The following is a 20,404-nucleotide window of genomic DNA, read 5'->3' on the forward strand; positions in this document are numbered from 1 at the left end:
ATTCAGATCTGGCCTCAGATAGTTACTAGCTGTGTGACCCTGGGCAAGTCATTTGACACTGTTTGCCTTAGTTTCCTCATCTGTAAAATGAACTGGGGAAGGAAATGGCAAACCACTCCAATATCTTTGCCAAGAAAACCCCAAATGGGGTCACAAAGAGTTGGACATGACTGAAAACAACTGAGCAACAAGTAGTTCTGGAGGAGGTGGAAGAGGTTTGAGGGTTGGAAATGAGGAAATGAGGAACCAAGGGTGAGGATGGGCAAGGCAGAGGAATATGTGGGGATCTGAGGTCTAAAGCAGAAGTACTTCAATGATCCCAAGGTAAATCTCAAAGAGAAAGTCCTGATCTGCCCCCACTCAAAAACTAGGTTATAAACAAGAAGGGCTGGTAGCCTAGGCTCTGGAGCACGATCCTCAAGGTAGGAGAGTAAGAACAACCCCAACAGACTTGGAGGGAATATGCTGGGGGCATACAGAGATTGGCTCCCCACCCTTTACCTTCCTTACTAGTTTACCTCACAAATTTTATCCTTACCCAGAAGAGGGAGTTAGAAATACAGCACCCTTATTACAAACATGAAGCCCAGAACCCTCAAAATAACCTGCTTTCACTCCTCCCTTCCTCTGATGCTTATTAGCTCAGTGGGCTCATTAGCTCTTGAAAGATGTTAATAATCATTTTATTAATATCATTACTTGTACAGTCGGGAAGAAATTAATTGAGACAGTTAAGATGTGTAAATACAACATTATATAACAGGATTGTACCAAGAGTACAAAGAGTACCTTAGTTAAAAAAAAAAAAAGGTTTCGGCAATCACAATTGTGAAGAACAAACGTATATGTATCTATAAACACTAAAAAGACACTTTTGAACTTTGCATGAAAAACATGCCAGAGAAGCTCTAAAAATGTATTAATAACATATTTGAGAAAAACAATGATTATATATGAATGATGTAGCTGGTCTCTTGCATCTTCCAAATATGAAAGGCAAACAAACATAAGGATATTAACTTGAAAATTTAGAGGATAAATGATGAATGCGTTTTATTCATTCCTTGTGCATCTTATAATTTTAACCTTTTATTGCAAAAAAAGCTACCAATTTAATTTTAAAGTTATCCCCCTAAAAAAATGTTCAACATGATATACTGGTTGTATTCACTAATGTATGTGTTATACTAAAAAAAAAAGTTATTAAAATCACTCTCAAACCACTTTCAGAAACCTGTTTGCAAAAGCAACATAAGCAGGGTCACATGACATAAAGAGTGCAATTGACCGCCAGCCAAGAGAGCCGTTGGCATGGGAGGTAGCTACTCAGCCAAGATGTGTGCCTGAATGAGAGGTAGAGCTACCCAGCTCTCCCAAACCTACTCCAGCAACAAATAAAAATTGGACTAGACTGAATAAGAAATTCAGCAAAAAAATTATAGTAAATTATTTCTCCATTGGCAAAACTACAGAGAATGCAACAAAATCAGTACCAATTCAGGCAAACCAAATGGACAGTTCTCAGTTTAATCAAAGATGGGCCAGGGAAATGTGTAGCCTTCAAGGCTTTGTATTAAGAATAAAGAGCCCCAAAGGGGAAGCCAGGTGGTGCAATGGATAGAGATACGCCCTTGGATCCAGGAGGGCCTGAGTTCAAACCCGGCTTCAGACTCTTGACACTTACTAGCTGTATGACCCTGGGCAAGTCACTTAACCCCGATTGCCTCACCAAAAAGCAAAAACTAAAATAAAATAAGGAGCCCCCATAAAGACCACCTATGGTGGTCAGAAACCCATAGCAGAGACCTTGAAAGTGACTGGGAACAGCAGCAACCAATCTGGGCATGGCAGCATTCAGACCAAAACATCCTAGATGCCCAGGGGCTCTAAAGTGACTAGTATTCTGTCCTGAGATGATATAACAGGCCCTTAAAATTCTATGAACCTCAAATATCTAGGAGTGGGGTGCTGGCTCGTGGAGATGGAGATCAGGGTAGGAACCCAGGTGACTCAGGCTGCAGCTAACTAGGGCCAATTGTCCCACATAACAGCATAGTAGCAGGCACAAAGCCCCAGTTCAGGAGCCAAGGCTAGCTAAATAAGCAAGCAAAAGAAAATGCAGACCACTATAAAGAAATATTCCAAAGATACTCAACATACTAGAAAGAGATGAACTCTATAAATAGAGTTTTAAAGGGAAAAAATGGATTTCCCATAGGAACTACATGAACATATAGACAAAATTAAGCGAGTGATGAAAAATGAAATAGGGGTCAGCTAGGTGGCGCAGTGGATAGAGCACCAGCCCTAGAGTCAGGAGGACCTGAGTTCAAATCCGTTCTCAGACCAGACCAGACACTTGACACTTACTAGCTGTGTGACCCTGGGCAAGTCACTTAACCCCAATTGCCTAAAAACAAACAAACAAACAAAAAACAACAACAAAAATGAAATAAAAGCAAAGAATTGGAAGGATAACTTAGAACAGAAAAAGGTAATAAACCTTACCCAAGTAATAGAATCCTTAAAAAATTAGAATAGAGCAAACAGAAATCATTGGCTCTATAAAACCACAAAAAAATCCTAAAACAAAATTTAAAAGTTGAAAAAATAGAAAACATAACAATGTCTATCAAACGCAATTGATCTAGAAAACAAGGTGAGATAATTTAAGAATCACTAGACTCCCTCAAAAATATGATTAAAAAATAAGGCCTGGACACTTTATTGCAAGAAATCATATGGGTACGTCCTGGATCTATTAGAACCAGAGAGCACGATGAAAATAGAAAGAATCAAGAAGTGATTACTTCTTGAAAGAAACTCAAAAAAGATAAATTTCCAAATCCAGAGCTCCTGCATCAAAGAAAAAAATTACTGCAAGCAGCCAGAAAAGGGGTTCAAATGCCATGGAAGCAGTCAAGATCACATATGACCTAATAGCTTCTATCATAAATAGAAATCTTGGCATATAATACGCCAAAAGGTAAAAGTTATGATGTTATAACTAAGAATAACTTACCTGGCCAAGCTGAGTATCCCATAAGAGAAAAAAAAAAAGAAAATGGACCTTTAATGAAGAAGAGAACTTTCAGTCATTTTGGATGAAAGGACCAGAGCTGATTAAGGATTTTGAAATGCAAATACAAGAAGTGGGGGAACCCTAAAAAGGTAAATTTATTTGATCCATTGGAAGGAGCTGTATAATGATATAATATCCAGTTCAAGATGTCTGAAAGGCAGTTGGCAATGGAGATTGGAGGTTAGCAGAGAGCCTGGGGCAGGAAAGGTAGATTTGAGAATCATCAACACAAAGATGGCACTTTAATCCATGGAAGCTGATGAGATAACCAAGTGAAGTAGTGTAGATGGAGAAGAGAAGAGGACCCAGGAGGGAAACCTGAGGGACACCCACAGACAGAGGGTGTGATTTGAAGGAGGATACAGAAAATAGACAGAGAAGAAGTGGTCAAATAGGTAGGCAGAAATCAGGAGAGAATGATGTCCCAAAAACCTAGAGAGAAGAGACTTCCCTAACATTTTTAAAGGAAATTGAAGGAGTTAAAAAAAAAAAAAGAAGAGGACCTAGGGGTAGGCTGTAACAGTTCTAAGGATTTGAAGAAGGGAAAGAAAAGGAAAGATAAAAGGAATATAGAAAACAGGAAAAGTGGCAGGGGACAAGATCTTGCTATTTCTCAGAATTAGAGTATGTGAGGAGGAGAAGAGTATATAAACATGGAGGAAGGGGAGGAGAAGAGCCATCTTGAATCTCATTTTTATCTAAACTAGACAAGAGTGAACAGAAACATGTTCAACACATGTACAAACCCACAGTTTGTTGCAGAAATATAATAAATTCAACAAGGAAATAGGCAGCAATGGAGAGGTAGGGGTTAAAAGGAAACATAATCCTGGGGGCTAAGGACAGTTGTTGTTTAAGCAAAACAAATTTTCTGATCCTGAAGTGGGGAATAATAAAGTCTTTCAAAATATTCTGCCTTTTATTCATTACAGGCCAGTGATTTAGGAAAATTGTTTAACATCTCTGCATAGCTGTTTGCCTTCTTCTTTAGTTGGGAAAGTAACATGTGAAAGTGTTTTGAAAATGAAAGTGGTATTTGAAGGATTTTTAAAAAAACATTATTAGGTATAGTATTACACTGTCAAATATTAATAACAGTGGTTTTCAGATTCACAATAATGATCAATGCCGAAGGGATAATTAAAATGCCATTATAAATGCTTAAATTATCCACTTGGGTGAAGGAAGATTTGGAATGGGAAATGAAACAAAAATTTGCTGTAAGAGGAAAAAATGAAGCAAACAACTGAAAGCTAAAGGAGTGCCAATTAACTGAGAAATGGCTGAACAAAATATGGTATATGAATATAGTAGAATTCTGAAAGAGATAATTTCAGAGAACCTTTGGGAGTGTACTGATACAGGGCATAGTGAGCAGAACCAGGAGAACAATTTATATGCAAGGACAGCAAAATTGTATAGACAACCCTGAAAGACTTAAAAACTCTTACCCAACCAATGACTAATTGTACCACCAAAGGACCTATAATGAAGCATATTACCCACCTCCCAACCCAAGATACATACAGATATACATTTTTGGACATAGCCATTGTGTAAATCTGTCTTGCTCATGTTGTGTGTGTGTGTGTGTGTGTGTGTGTGTGTGTGTGTGTGCGTGTGTTATTTATTCTCTATTTCTAACTGAGAAGGGAAGAAGGGGAATTATCAATAGTGATGTCAGAAAAAGAGAGCCATTGAAACATTTTTAAAATTTACAGAAGGAAGTTCAGAAAGAAATACAGGCAAGGACAGTTTAGGAAACAACACATTGAATTTATTATATACTTCTTTAAAAGCATAGTATGGAATGGAGACTTATACTTTAATATACCATTCTCTTTTTTGTGTTCTGCTGTGTATATAAACTATTGCTCTTTTTGCTGTAGAAGTTCAGAATACAAAATTTAAATTTTAAAGTTTTTTTAAATGGATATTGTTTTTAAAAGGAAATCTTTGTTCAAATCCTGGCTGATACTTACTACCTATGAAACAGTAGGCAAGTCACTTAACTTCTCTGGGGCTCTGTTTTCTCATCCATAATATTATAGTAATTATAACAGCAACAACATCATCATAATTCTTGCCCTGCCTTTTCAGACCCTTCTCTAATACTATAACCATAACTGAACAACTCTTTTAAGGTTCATTCTAACTTGGTTATTGTACTCAAATAGTTGTTGCAGTTATCTACCAATCTTGAGTTATTTCCTAGCATTTTTTAAAAGATGTTCAGTATACAACATAGTCTTCTATGGGGATATTAGCGTCTCTCTTACAGTGTTGTGAGGATTAAATGAGAGGTTTTTTTGTTTCTTTGTTTTTTGTTTTTTTGTTTTTTAGTGTTAAGTACAGTGCGTGGAACATAGTAGATGCTACATAAATGATTATTCCCTTTTTCATCCTTCAACCCTAATCTCTAACCTCATACTTGCAGATTTCAGCATATAAATGTTTTCTCAAGCACCCTATCTTCTTAGTTCATTAACCACAGTTCCTGTGGCCTACATTTTCACTCTACTTCAGCCATATCATTCGGTTTCACTTTGATGTCATCACAGTCATACCCTTGATCCTACCATCATTCGTAACATATATCCTAATCAAGAACCATAAAATCTCCAACCAAAACCTTATTATTCCAGCTCTTCCTCTGGTTTACTCCTAAACCAATTCTGTATCCTCCCTCTAAACTCCAATCACTCCATTCTTTACTTTTTTCCCAATTGTTGGAGTTTAGTCCAACCTTCCTCATTTAAAAAGTCTCACTATCTTCTCCAGGATGATAGGTTTTCAATGCTTGTTGAATTATGTTTATACATTTAACCTTTTCCAAAAATTATTTTTGCTTCCATTTTTAAGAGTTTCAGTGCAATGGTAGTCTTTCTTTTTTAATGTTTCGACTGATATCTTCTGTTTCTCACATTATCATGCTTATCCCAAGTATTCCTGTCTCCCCCTTCCAGAATGCCATCCCCTATAACAAAAGTATTTTTGGAGAGGAAAAAAAAATCAACACACCTAATCAATATGTTGAAAAAATCTGAAAACATGTGCAATGTGTAATACCTGTGGAACTCCCACCTTCACAAAGGTGTATTTTGGGGGTATCCTATCATGTCTCTCCATTTCTTTACAATTTTGTTACATTTACTTTTGATTTTTAGTGTGTATTTTCCATTTACATTGTTGTAGTTAATGCGCGCACGTACACACACACACACACACACACACACACACACATATATTTGACTGCTTAACTTTACTCTGCATCAGTTTATGTAGATCTATCCATGCTTCACCATATTTATCACATGTATCATTTCTTGCAACACAGTAATATTCCATTACATTCATGCTCCACAATTTGTTTATTCATTCCTTAATTAATGGGCATCTTCTTTGTTTCTAATTCTGAGTCATCACAAAGTGCCGCTATAAATATTTTGAAGTATATGGGGACTTTCTCTTATCAATGACTTCTTTGGGTATAAGCCCAGTAATGGAGTCAGTAGTTCAAAGGTTATGGAGATTTTAGTCACTTTATTTACATAATTTAAAATCATATTTCCAACAGAGGATTGTTCCATGTTCAGTTCCAACTGTTGCTTCTTGAACTGCATACGGGTTCCTCAGGCAAGATAACCTGATACTTCCATCTCTTTGAGGACTTGCCACATTTTGTTGTGACCCACATAAAGGCCTGCATGCAGTTCTTGAAGCAGAAGTTGATGTTTTTCTGGAACTCCCTTGTTTTTTCCATAATCCAGTAAATGTTGGCAATTTGGCCATTATAGTTGGTATCATTTAAAGGAGAAAAAAAATCTCACTAGATTTTAAAGCTTTACCAAGAATTTTAGTTTCGTTTTCCATCCCAAATCTTCCCTCACCCATGTGAATAATTTACACATTTGCAATGGCATTTTAATTGTACCCTAGACATTGACCATTATAATGAATCTGAAAATCAAGTTACAATGTTTGACAGTGTAATACCACATATAATATTTTCTTTTAAAAACAAATCTTCAATTAGCACTTTCAAAACACTTTTCATATCTGCTACTTTCCAAGCTAGGTGGGCAAACAGATATTCAGAGATGTTAAGTAACATTTCTAAATCCTGTAGCCTGTATTTGATAGAAGTTAGCATGTTTTGAAAGTTTACTATAATTTCTTTGAAATACTTTCAAACAACCATGTGCAAGAAAAAGCATTAACATGTATATTAAACTGGAAAGATTGACATTCAGTTCTTTTTTTCTGAGATTTAGTTATTTAGGGCCTTCATTTCTTCTCCTGTTAATCTGGGCATTTCATATTTTAAAAAATGTTTATTTCATTTAGATTGTCAGTTTTATTAATAAGTAACTGGATGAAATAGTTTCTAATAATTTTATTTCTTCATTTGTTGTGAAGTCTTCTTTTTCATTTTTGATGCTTGGTAATTTGATTTTTTTCTTTCTTTTTAATATCAAATTAGTTTATTTTATTGTTTTTTGTCTCAAGTTTTATTTTATTTATTCCCTACTTTGACTTAAAATTCAAATGGAATGTTTTGCTTTTGGTTTTGTACATTTCTTCTTTGGTTTTCAGGATTCCTATTTTGGTGGTATTAAAACCACACTCCAGGTGTCCCAGGCTAGTGGTCTTTTCAGTAGGGGATGTTATGGACATTAGACAAGTAAAATAATAGACACAAATGCCTGTATTATCTGCTCCAAAAACACAATAATGAGGCTTTGCCTTTTTGACTTCTGCAAAGCTAAAGGTTCAAAAGTGCAAAAGAAAAAGACATTGATATATGAAGGAAAGCCCTTTCAGATGTAGAGGAAGCACTCCACCTCCTAGGGAAGCCCTTAGGAAGAGGCTGTTAACAGAGTCAACTAATTTGCCTAAGGGCCCAAATTGCCTCCATTAGTTTCCAACCACTAACTTACTTAAGACTCAACTGGAATCTGGAAAGTACAAAGGAGTTAATCATCATAATTAAAGTTAGAGATCCTTACAGAGGGAACTCTGTCTTGAGCCGGAAGGATAAGGGAATGATAGAGGCCTTGGCTTCTCCTGCCTTCTGCCTGGAAGTAAAAAACCTCAGAGCCTTGGGTCCAATAAAGTCAAAGAAAAGAGGATTTTACCTATCCTACGTTAAAGGTCACTAATATCCAGAAGGTAGTGAAGGCTGTAACTGCCCATCAAAGAGTGGATCAACCTGAAATACTGTACCTGGTGAACAGCCCAGGAGCCAGGCAATCTGCTCAGCCCAAACAGCAGCTGCCAAGTGACAGAGACCTGCTTATTCCTTACCAGCAGCAGCTATGCCCGACAGCTGAGCAACCTGGCTGGTCTTGAGCAATAACCTGGTAGTGGAGTGATATGCCAGGGCCAGTCCAGCAGCAGCTGCCTAGTAGCAGAGTGACTTGCCAGCCTCAGTCTAGCAGCAGCCAAGCCCAGTGAGGAGCTAGCTCATGGGCCAAGAAACCTGTATGACCCAGCCTAGAAGCAACATCCAGCCAGCTAGACAGCGCACCCTATGAGGAACAAATCCAATTGAACTACCTATTCAACATGCTAGGCTGTGAGGCCAGCTCTTCCCCACTTAGAATTTGCCTGACTGCCCAACCTTGGGGCAGCTAGAAGGCACAGTGGTTAGATCACTTAGAATCAGGAAGACTCATCTTCATGAGTTCAAATCCAGCCTCAGACATTTACTAGCTATGTGACTGTGGGCAAGTCGCTTAACCCTGTTTGCCTCAGTTTCCTCATCTGTAAAATGAGATAGAGAAAGAAATGGCAAACCATTCCAGTATCTTTGGCAAGAAAGCCCCAAATGGAATCATGAAGAGTTGGGACACAACTGAAATGACTCAACAACAAAGATTGGCCAGCCTACCCCTACTTGCCTTTGGAACAGGGATGTGCTGGTAAATGTTTAACAGTGGGTACTGGAGGAAAGGGTAGGAGCCAGGAATGTAAGCAAGACACTCTCTTAAGTTAAATCTGCAGATCACTTTCTTAAGTTTAGACAATCAATAAAACAATAAATCAAGCCCACATTTGCTGATTTCTGAGGTGTAAAATTTCACACTGAAAATATAACAATTGACTCTAGCATACCGGTGCTCTGGAATCCCACACAGGGCTTCGCTTTTCTTTATCATAGTGCTTTGATGCACTTAGATGTCTCCTGGCCCAGCTATCCCCACATACCACAAGGGGTTTCTTCTTTCTTCAAATGAAGCACGTATCTATTGATAATGCAGGGATGCTAATGAGCCATCCTAGAAACAAAAATTCTGACATAGGATGGATAAACTCATTGTGGCTGGATCTTAGTTCTGAGCCGTTCTGGCATATGGTTGCTAGAGTAAAGAGCCTTTTTGCTACTCCTCTCCCCTTCCCCAGGTTGGGGGTTTGGGGAGTAGTTCACTTGATGAGCTAGATACTATGACTGTTCTCCCCCATTATTACCCCATCCTCCTAAACCTTGTCTCCTTCTGGGCCTTCCTGCTGGACAGTTAGTTGTCTAAGTCCTTATACTCTGGGAAAGGCCCTGTTTAGCAGTCAGAAGATAAAAGGCTTATAGATCTAGAGCTGTTGGAACTTGCGGTCTCTAATCCAACTCTTGTTTTACAAATAAGGAAACTGAGGTTCAAAGATGTAAAGTCCTTCACTGTGGGAATTCCTTCGCCTTAGAAATTAATTATAGATTCTATTTTATGCTTCCCTCAAGGTGATGAAAGAGCATAACAGGAAGAGGTCCTTAGGCCTATGTATCTCCTAGAACCAGGAGCATCTGACAAGCTGAAAACCAGGGTCTTATGTAGTGCCTGATTTACCAATCCTCTTGCTCCTACGATCCAATACATTTATTCCCCTTTAACATGATAACTTTTATCATAACAAATTTTTTGCAATACTCCACCATTGAAGAAATAGATACTCATGGATACATGCTTCCAAGGAAGTTCTGTGAATATTGTTTCCAGGGGGAACTTGTCTTTATGTAGCATAAGACTGACAAACAAGATCTTACACCTTCCTCCCCTCTATGTACTCTATAATCCAACACTGACCTCCTTGATAGTGCTCCCACAAGACGAATGTACATATCCAAGTCTGTACTTTTGCACTGAATGTTCTCCATGTCTGAAATGGCCTCCTCCCTCCTCATCTCTCTCTCCTGGTTTCCCTGGCCTCCTTAAGCTTCAGCTAAAATCCCATCACCTTCTGCAAAATGCTTTCCTCAGTCCCCTTTCTTGCTAGTGCCCTCCCTCTGATATTAATTCCAATTTATCTTGTATGTATCTTGCTTACACATAATTGTTTACATGTCTCTGTGATGTATAAAATGTTTGAGAGATATAATTTCTGGGTAATTAATCATTTTATTAATTATACTAGCAGGTAATTAATAAAAGGGGTCAGTGGCATTCTCAAATGCCAAAGACTCCTCATGCAACCCACTCAATGCTTATATGCCCTTGGAAGAATAGGTGTTCCTGAGGGTGACAATCAACTCTGGTTGGTTAACAATGAGAATAATGAATGTTATAATAAAAGGTGGACCTAGTCGAATAAGGGGCTGGAGGATCTCATCACTCTCACTCCCAGACCACCCCCAAGTCTGAGTAGAACACAATGGACTTTCCCACTTGGGTGAGGTCTGAACAAGACTGAGGAGAAAGTTAATCCAATCTCATTATCAGCAATGTCCTTCAAATGCTGACCTGACCCAGTACAGAATGAGGAGATAGGAAAGGAAAAAACCCTGGATCTCTCCAATAATGGGTTATTTAATAATTTCTCTCACTCCCTGATTAATCTGTGAGCAACTTGAGAGCAACTTTTGCTTTTCTCTGAATCCCCAGGGATCTGTACTGTGCTTGACACATAGTAGGCACTTGATGAATGCTTATTGACTTGAATTAAGTTGGGAAGTGAAAAGACATTAAAAATCATCTACTTCAAAGGCAGTGCATTACAAATGATGAAAAGTGAAGCCCAGAGAGTTGAAATTACTTTTCCAAGGTCATATGGGTAGCAAGCAGAGCTGGAATTAAAACCTAAGATCTCTGACTCCAAAAAATATATTCTTAGTCCTTTAGATGGTGAGCTGTGGTCACAGAATTATAGACTCAGATTTAGAAGGGGCCTCAAAGGTCAACTAGTCCACAGAGAATCTGAATAGAAATCTCTGGTTTCTGGTGAATAATTCATTCTTTCCACACCCAAGAAACTTAGATAAGTTCCTGAACTTCTCTGAGGCTTATTCTCTTCATTTGTAAAATGATTGGCTTAAACCAAATGACTTCTTATTCGATTCAAATGAGATGACATATGCAAAACACTTTGCAAACTTTAAACTAAATATAACTTATTATTAATGTATATATTATGATAAAATGCAGATAACTGGAGCATATAGCATATTCAATCCAATTATTTCAGCAATGTTAGTAATCTGATTGAATCATGCCAAGGTTGACATAATTACTGAGATGACTGAAAATGCCATTTTAACTAGAAAATGTATGTTATTAATGAATGATTGTGTGAGTGAATGAAAAGCATTTTTAGATTCTCACTATGATTGTGATGGAATATTATTGTGCTGTAAGAAATGGCAAGCAGCACTTAACCCCAATTGCCTCACCAAAAAGCAAAAAAAAAAAAAAAAGGAAAAAAAGAAAAGAAAAGAAATGACAAGCAGGATGATTTCAGAAAAACCTGGAAAGGCTTACATGAACTGATGCAAAGTGAAATGAACAGAACCAGGAGAACATTATACACAGTAATAGCAATACTGTATGATGATCAACTGTGAATGACTTAGCTTTTCTCAGCAATAGAATAATCCAAGACAATCCCAAAGGTCTCATGATGAAGTAGGCCACCTCCCTCCAGAAAAAGAACTGATATTGTCCAAATGCAGGCTGAAGCATGCCATTTTTCTCCTCCTTCCTTCCTTCCTTTCTTTTTCTTTCTTCTTTTCCTTCTTTCTTTCTTTTTTTCTTTTTTGAGTTTTCTTGTACAAAATGACTAATATGGAAATGTATTACTTGATTGTACATGTATAAACTATATCAGATTGTTTACCATCTAAGGGAAAGGGGAGGGATGAGGAAGGGAAGGATAGAATTTGGAGCTCAGAACTTTAAAAAAAAGTTTAAAATTTGTTTTAACATGTAATTGGGGGGGGATAAAATATTTTTTAAAATTTTTAATTCTCACTATGTTTCAGGCACTCTGCTCAGATCTAGGGATGCAAATACAAGCAAATGCAATAGTCCTTGACCTCAAGGAACTTACATTCTAGGACAGGTTAGTTATACAATATACAGAAGCAAGAAAACTTAGCCTAGTGTTTGACAAATCCAAAGACCCTAGCTGTTGGGATAAGCACTCACTATTCAACAAAACCTTCTGGGAAAACTGGAAGACAGTTTGGAAAAAAAAATTAAGTACAGACCAAAGCTTTATATTATATGCCAAGATAAGCTCCAAATCGGATATGTGACCTAAATGTAAAAAGTCTTATTGATGAGGATGGGATCTAGACCCCAAAAAGGAAAAAACCTGGACTTTCCCAAGTGGCCAAATCTCTGAGGCTATAATCCCATCAACTGGCCTTTCTTTGTGGCTACACCCAATCTCCCAATTCTCTGTTACCCTTATCCTAGCCTAGACCTCCCTATGACCCAGGCCACTTCCCACCCTTAATCCTATCTAGGCTCCATTCTCCCTTGGCCTCCCCTGCAGTTCTATTACCTCATAGACTACTTGGCCTCTCCTAGATCCCTCCTATAGTCTTTTTGTATATAAGGTCCATCTTGTCTCCATTAAGATGTTCTGATTCTTATAATCTAGCCACTGCTCAGATTTTTACAATCCAGCCAATACCTCACAGATGCTCAGATTCCTTAAGACTCTGGCTAATATGGCGGATCTTTAATAAACATTGTTTTTGTCTGAAAGAAGGCTTGGGTGGAATTCTTTTGGACAGGACCCGCATGTCATGATTTTGGGATTCCAGCACCCCTCACCTCTAGACCTCATCAATATTATCAACAAATTTGAAGGGTAAGGTATATGATGCAGAGTGAAGCATACAGAACCAGGAGAATAATCTAAACAATAATATAAAGACAAGCAACTTTGAAAAACTTTAGAATGCTGATAAGTGTGGTAGATAACCATAATTCTTAAAGTCTAATGATGATATATGCTACCAAACTCCTGACAGAGAGAGGATGGATTAGATGGACAGGATAAAGAATAAAGGCATATGGGCAGAGGTGAGGCCAAAATACTAGGGTAGAACAAAGCAGAATTCTAATAGGAAAATTCAAGACAAAGTTTCAGTGAGTCATTTTTCCAGGCAAGGATGGCAAAGGGAGACAGATGAGGAGGTCTATGGATACTGGAGATAGGATCTGGCCAGGATCACACAATAGGAAGCACACATACCCACAGAGAAACTGTGCACCAGGCCAAGCTGAGGTCCTAGACACATACTGGGCACCTCAATGGGGACAGGTAACAACTGCAGCTTTGTTACCCACTACCTGCTTTCAGGTCACAAATCCAGGAAGTACCTACAAGGAGACCTGTGATAGAGGTAGTATTCTTCTGTGAATAAAATTCTGAGAGACAAAATGTTCGGGCATTAAAAATCTATTTATTATTTAGGCCAGCCATTAATCAACAAACTGATGGTCAGTGGTCTTTCTCTGTAACCAAAGACAAAAAGGCAGGGTCTCAAGTCATCTTAATTACCCACCCTGTTTTCCTAACAGCACATTATTGGGATCTTCCCTGACAAGAAAAAGGCAACCGTAACTGGTGAACACTTGATGAGAAGACGACATAAGAGTCCTTAGCCACTCCTTATTACTTCATCATTGAAGGAGAGAAGTCAGCTGAGTGGTCTGGTCATAAGGCTCCAGCTTCCTCTACCGATATGAGCACTCCAATCAGGATTTGTCTGGTTTTATTTCTCCTTCTTGAGCCAGGCCACCTCCTGAGGACACACAAGTCTCTCAGGGTAGTTGACCACAGCGTTTGGCTTCTTTTTGTAGGGTAAACCAGCTAGGGCCCCATTTGGGTGAGGCCCAGCCCGAACTAGTTAACAAGTTGCCTTGAGGGCTGGGAGTGATCACATTACTTGATCAGGTCATGCCTTTCAGAGACTGGCTTTTTCAGGAATAAGATCTTGACAAAAATAGGAAAGAAAAGGATGAATCATAAATTAATAATTAGCTATTAATATAATAGTATTATATTAATTTCTCTCAGTTCCCAGATAGGGAGGTGGTGTACCAAGAGTAGGTTCAAAAGCAAGTAGCAGCAGTAGCAACAGCGTAGCTGTGAAGCCTGCAGAGGAATAACCAGGACAAGAATTCCAGACCGAAGAAGAACCTGCAATTCTGTCATTCTGATCCAGCAGAGTATACCAACTGAATGATAGTGGCTGAGCCAGCAGCTATCTTCTGTTGCTCAGACTTAAACCTAGGTCTGGGGAACTCAGACCATGTCGGGGTGGAGGGGAAAAACTAGATTTTGACCTGCATCAGATCATTTCAAAAACACTGAAAACTTGCAAGTCTGGAGTCTGAGCTGTTCCTGAGATTCTGGAACAATACAACACTTAATGTCTCCAAGAAAACAACAGTCAGACCAGCCTAGGCTTTCCCTCTGGCACAGAGCATGATCCTAACATTAAGTCCAAAGTCATAAAGTAGGCTGGATAAATAAGCAAGCAAAAAAGAATTCTACCACAAAAAGCTATTGTGGTGACTGGGATGCTCAAGACACAAAGCCAGTAGAAAAGAATGATTCCATAGGCTGATTTGTGTATCAAAGGTCCACAGCTCTGATACTTGGAATTCCTCCTTTCTAGGATTTCCTGTCTTTTTCTCAAATTCCCAGCCTCTCTTTGTTTGGAAAGTATAAATACCTCACTCTTTCCAACTGGGGCCTTGAACATGTCGTAACACTGACACTTCCAGTTTGCAAGCTTTTTCTTCTCAGGCAATAAATACATTTATAATCTGTGGAAAGAAAGAAAAAGAAAGAAAGAAAGAAAGAAAGAAAGAAAGAAAGAAAGAAAGAAAGAAAGAAAGAAAGAAAGAAAGAAAGAAAGAAAGAAAGAAAGAAAGAAAGAAAGAAAGAAAAAAAAGAAAGGAAGGAAGGAAGGAGGGAAGGAAGGAGGGAAGGAAGGAGGGAAGGAAGGAGGGAAGGAAGGAGGAAGGAAGGAAGGAAGGAAGGAGGGAAGGAAGGAAGGAGGGAAGGAAGGAAGGAGGGAAGGAAGGAAGGAGGGAAGGAAGGAAGGAGGGAGGGAAGGAAGGAAGGAAGGACGGAAGGAAGGAAGGAAGGAAGAAGAGAAAGGAAAAGAAAGGGAAAGGAAAGGAAAGAAAGAATAATTCCAATATATTTACAAATAAGCTCTCAAAAAAAAAATCACAGGCAAAAATTCAACTAGAATTCCTGGAACAGGGGAAGTGAGTAAAAATGTTTTTGTCATGGAAATGAGAGCCAGCCAGAAAGCAAGAATTCGAGTACGGAGGAGCCACAGTCAGTATCATTTAGCAGCCATAACTATCAAGGAGTTTGCATATTACAGAAGGTGAAGGATATAACTTGCAGTCAAAAATAACTCGCAGTCAAAAAAAGCAAGCAAAAGTGACTATAATCCTAAAAGGGGGAAATATGGATCTTTAACAAAACACAGGACTTTCAAGCATTCCTAATGAAAAGACCAGAGCTGAATAGAAACTTTGAAAATCAAACATAGGTATTAAGAGAAACATAAAAAGATAAATTAAAACAAACAATTACAAGGGACTAAACAAGGATAAAGTGCTTACATTCTAATATGGGGAGATGATATACGTTACCTCTGAACCCTATCATCATCAGGGATTATATAGGGAGTCTCAACAGAAGGCTTGAGTGCAGTTCTATTATGTCTTGAGGATCTTAAGAGAAGAATGGAAAGACAAGAAGTTATGTATGGTACATAAATATTATGGCTACACTTATGCAGGAGATGATTTCAGAAGACTTAATTAACTGATGCAGAATAAGGAATCAGAACAATTTACAGAGTGACAGCAATATGGTAAAGACAATCAACTTTGAAAGCATTGGGACCTCTGATCAGTATAATTACCAATCATGATTCCAGAGGACTAATGATAAAACATGATACCCATCTCCAGACAGAGACTCAATGTAGAATGACACATACTTTTTTGGACATGGCCAATGTAGAAATTTGTTTTGCTTGACTATGAAATTTTGTTACAAGGGCTTTAGTTTTCTTTTTTCTTTTTTTAATCAATGAGGGAGAGAGGGAGAAAAAGAAATGCTTATGTAAAAAAAGAAAGTTAATTCTAAAATGTATAATAAAGTGATCTCCTTTATTCCTAGCATTAATAAGAACAACCAAAAAATAGCTCCTTTCTCCCAACAGTCTGTCAGAGGGTAGTAGCTATACTATACATTATTCAGTATCAATTGAGGCATATCTCCTACAGATAGAAACAGGTAACACAGAGATCCAGTAGGGAGACCTGCGTCACTCAGACTGAACCACCCTCTAACCTGTGGATGACCGGAAGTCAAACAGAGCAGGCTGGAGAAAGGAGAGTCAGGAATGAAACAGAAGTTTAGTTTCGAAGTGAGGGAAATGGCTTTCAAGCAAGGATACATGTGCCGGAGCCCCACCCCTGGTGGAGGAACCTGAAGCAGTGTGGAGAGACTTCAATACTTCTAGGAATGGTTGTGCAGTGAGCTGTAGCCCTGACAATGAGGGGTAGCAGCAACAATGTGACAAGTTTGATTCACAGCAGGTCTTCATGACCCTAACATTGCTGCTTGTCTGAGTTTGTCCAGCACTTGTCCTAGCTCAGAAAACACCTGGTGGTGGTCAAAGGAATAGTTTTGCCAAGCTCAAGGCACAGTTTGCTTGCTGGGCATTAGCTCTGGAAAGCAAGGTGTCTCCTAATATCTTGACACCTGAAAGGTGAAATCCATTAATTATTCTTCTCCTGTTGAAGACAATCACCTTTTTAAAGTAACACTTGAAGTGCTTAACCTTTAAAGGACTCTGGAAGAAAATCCAGGGAGGAAGAGCTAAGAACCTTCACCCAAAAGAAATGCTCCCAATAGGTACTTCTTCCCTCCCTTTCTTCTAGATTCTTATGGTCATGAAAAAAGACAAAAGTTAAGATATGAAGGAAGGGCGCATTATGCCTTTATGCCCAGTTCCATTCATTAAACTGACAAGCACATGCTGGCCAAACACAGGAGAATTTTTCCAAGGAGAACAAAAATCCAAAGAAAGATCTCTGAGTCTGTTTGTCATGCAGAGTTAGCATTCCCTTCCTCATTCCACCCCCACCTCCCTGGCAAAAGCTATGAAGACTTGCTCCCTGGAGTTTAGGAAAGGAATTTGTCATTTCTTTAAGATAAAGGAGCCAAATATAGCCCAAGCCTCTGGAAAGTCTATCTGTGCCTCAGCTAGAGCATGCCCATCTGATTGGTCTAAGGATAGGCCATCTGCTATAACCAGGACCCACCAGCATATGGACATGAGAGCAATGCCAGTGGTGACCAATTGCAATGGATCACAGATTTGGGGTGGGGGGAGAGCAACAGGTATAAGAAGACTGGAAAGATAGGAATGGGCCAGTTTGTAAGGGTCTTTCAATGTCAAACAGAGAATTTTATATTTGATCGTGGAGGGACAGGGAGCCACTGGAGTTTATTGAATGGGGGGGGGGGGTGACAGTGGCCCCATCATAATCACGACTCTGCCAAACAAGTAGTCACTGCCATATTCGGGCATTTCTGTTTCCTCTACTTGACCTAACTCTCCCCTTCAACTCCTAAATCCCTATTTTTCCTCTCCTACAACCCTACCTGTTCAGGAACTGTTTTCCCCAAATCTGTCTACTCAGGCTTGGCTGGATTAACAGCATCCCCCCCTTCCCCCCCACACCCTTAGATAATTTGAGTTTAAAGTTCATCCCTTGTTTGCCCCTTCTTTCTTTAAATCCTTTTTGCCACTGGAGCCACGGGTCTTGCCTCACACAAGAGTAGCCTTTGTTGTTTTTATTATGGACCATAGCACAAAAGCCCAATAAAATAAAACGAATGTTTTCATAAAGGAAATTCATTAGATGAGTTACTGTTGTAATCTAATAATAGAATAGGAAACTACAGCAAATTACCAGAGTACATAATTAAAGTAAATGTATTTTAGAGTCCTTTATTGTTTAGTATCTTTTGGATCTGGATCTTTCTCTTCCTTTTCCTCCAACCTCCTTCCTCTTTTCTTTTTCAAAATGAAATAGGGGACTTTAGTGACCCTAGATCCTCTGTTCTTTTTTTAGAATAATGTACCTCAAAAATTCCATTCCTTAAATGATGAGGTAGGCAAAGAGTACAGAGGAAGAAACAAAGGCATGCTGACTCTATGATAAAGCTCTTTGCTCAGGACTCTAATCAGGTCTTTTAGGAAGGACTCTTGGGTAGGCTCCTGAATGATCACACTTTATTTTCCTCTTTTGAGGAAAACAGTGCTACTGAGCAGCTAACAGCAATCTTGTACTTTAAATTATTTTTTACAGTGGTGGGAATGGATGGTGATTATATCTGTCCCCATATGGCCAAAGACGAAATTCATGGATTTATCTGTATGCCAACCAACTTAAGCTTTCTCCCTATGGAATAGCTCCTTCTTGTTAACTGTGATGTAGTACAAAGAATGCTGCACATTTGGAAGTACAGTTTCTGATTTGGTGTTCTTTGAACAAATAATTTCACCTTCACTTCTCCCAATCTCAATTTCTTCATCTGTAAAATGGGAGACAAGATCTAGCCATCTCACAGAAAGACTATAAGACGTAAGCTAATAAAATATGAGAGTACTTGGTAAATTATGAAGTACCATACAAATAAAGGTACTATTATTACTAAGCACTGTAGAGTGAAGGAATTTTTGTTTGTTTTTCAAGTCACTTTATAAATCCAATCATACAAAGAGACCAAAGGCCCCACCAATGCCAATCTACCTCGGCCCACTCTACCCTACTCTTAATGAATGGAGAGGGTGGTGCTTTGCAAAACTGGTAAAAGAAGAAAATAGAAGGAAAATGCACAAAAATAGCAATAGATAATGGGAAGGGACACCAGAGGCAAACCAAAACATAACACAGAATTTAACAGTGTGGCTGTCCATCCATCTGTGCTCAGTTACTTCTCATGTTTTGTTTTCATTGTTCTTTTTGTCCAGGGGAAGAGGAATTAAGAGCTTCGAGTATTGGAAGAAAAGACAAGAAGTTCAGACGCCCAGTCCCTTTGCCTTGTAGTTATCTTATCCAAGTGTTCTGGAATTGGGGAAATCTGCTAGGGTGCCTGGCCAAAGGAAGGACCAGGGCATCTGGTTAAGGAACAGAGGGGAAGAAAGCATCTTGGCCCTTTTCCATTATTCCCTCCTCAATTAAAGGATTTAAGTATCCACAGCTAGAAGCTGCTAATTCCTTCGAGATGACTAAACCTCATCCAATGGGGAGCTGATATGCAAGTTTAGGGTTTTATTTGGATGGAGAGAGGGCAAGCAGGGTACCCACATACCTCAGAACCAGAGTGGGTTAACCAGAAAGGCTCTATGCTAGGCAGTCATCTGTCTCCATCAGCCAAATGGCTTTATCAACAGAGAAAATACACTATAAAGGGCTGATGAGAATCAGATTTTAAACTGCTAGATCGTTATTAAGCCTTGAGAGATGCAAAGGGGCTGGAGAGTGAGAAGTATGAAAATACCCAATTCTTCCCTCTCCCCCCAAAAAGGATCCCAGGATTGGGGGTAACCCTGCCCCATTCAAATGGGTAAGATGAAACATGAAGGAATATTTTCAAAAGAGAAGAACACATAGAAGGCAAGGTAGATGTCATTCATATGTCTCTTGATTCTGTGTTTTTGACACCCAAGAAGGCTATGTAAGGCAGGAATGAAGGAGGAAGGGCATAGGGAGGATTATTTAAAGGAAACAAAGAAAACCTATAGACCCCACTGATCAAAAATATCTGACCCGTACAATCTATTCATTAGAGACTCATTTGGATTAATAAACTTTGAGTTTTAAAATGTGAGGAAGAAAATCTCATTCACACTTTCAATCAGATAATCAGATCAATACCTCCTGAACTCTTACATAATAGAAACTGATTGATGGAGACTTCCAGAAACCAGGAGGGAAAGATTATAGCCAGCTTAGATCTTCTAAGATATTCCCTGGCTACAGATGAAAA

The 20,404-nt window shown here is 38.7% G+C and overlaps 1 long non-coding RNA gene across 1 annotated transcript in view; it reads right to left on the bottom strand.

The window, feature by feature from the left end:
* Positions 1 to 13,752: 13,752 nt before the first annotated feature.
* LOC110193872 (uncharacterized) overlaps positions 13,753 to 20,404 on the bottom strand; it is a 32,133-nt gene continuing 25,481 nt past the window's right edge. Inside the window, exons 2-3 of the long non-coding RNA XR_013487537.1 lie at positions 15,982 to 16,062; positions 13,753 to 14,296 (exon numbers count right to left, since the gene is read on the bottom strand). This is a non-coding gene — a long non-coding RNA (uncharacterized LOC110193872). The remainder of the gene's footprint in view (positions 14,297 to 15,981; positions 16,063 to 20,404) is intronic.

Source organism: Phascolarctos cinereus, unplaced genomic scaffold, assembly GCF_003287225.1.
Source record: "Phascolarctos cinereus isolate Bilbo 61053 unplaced genomic scaffold, phaCin_HiC Scaffold_5;HRSCAF=322, whole genome shotgun sequence".
NCBI lineage: Eukaryota > Metazoa > Chordata > Mammalia > Diprotodontia > Phascolarctidae > Phascolarctos > Phascolarctos cinereus.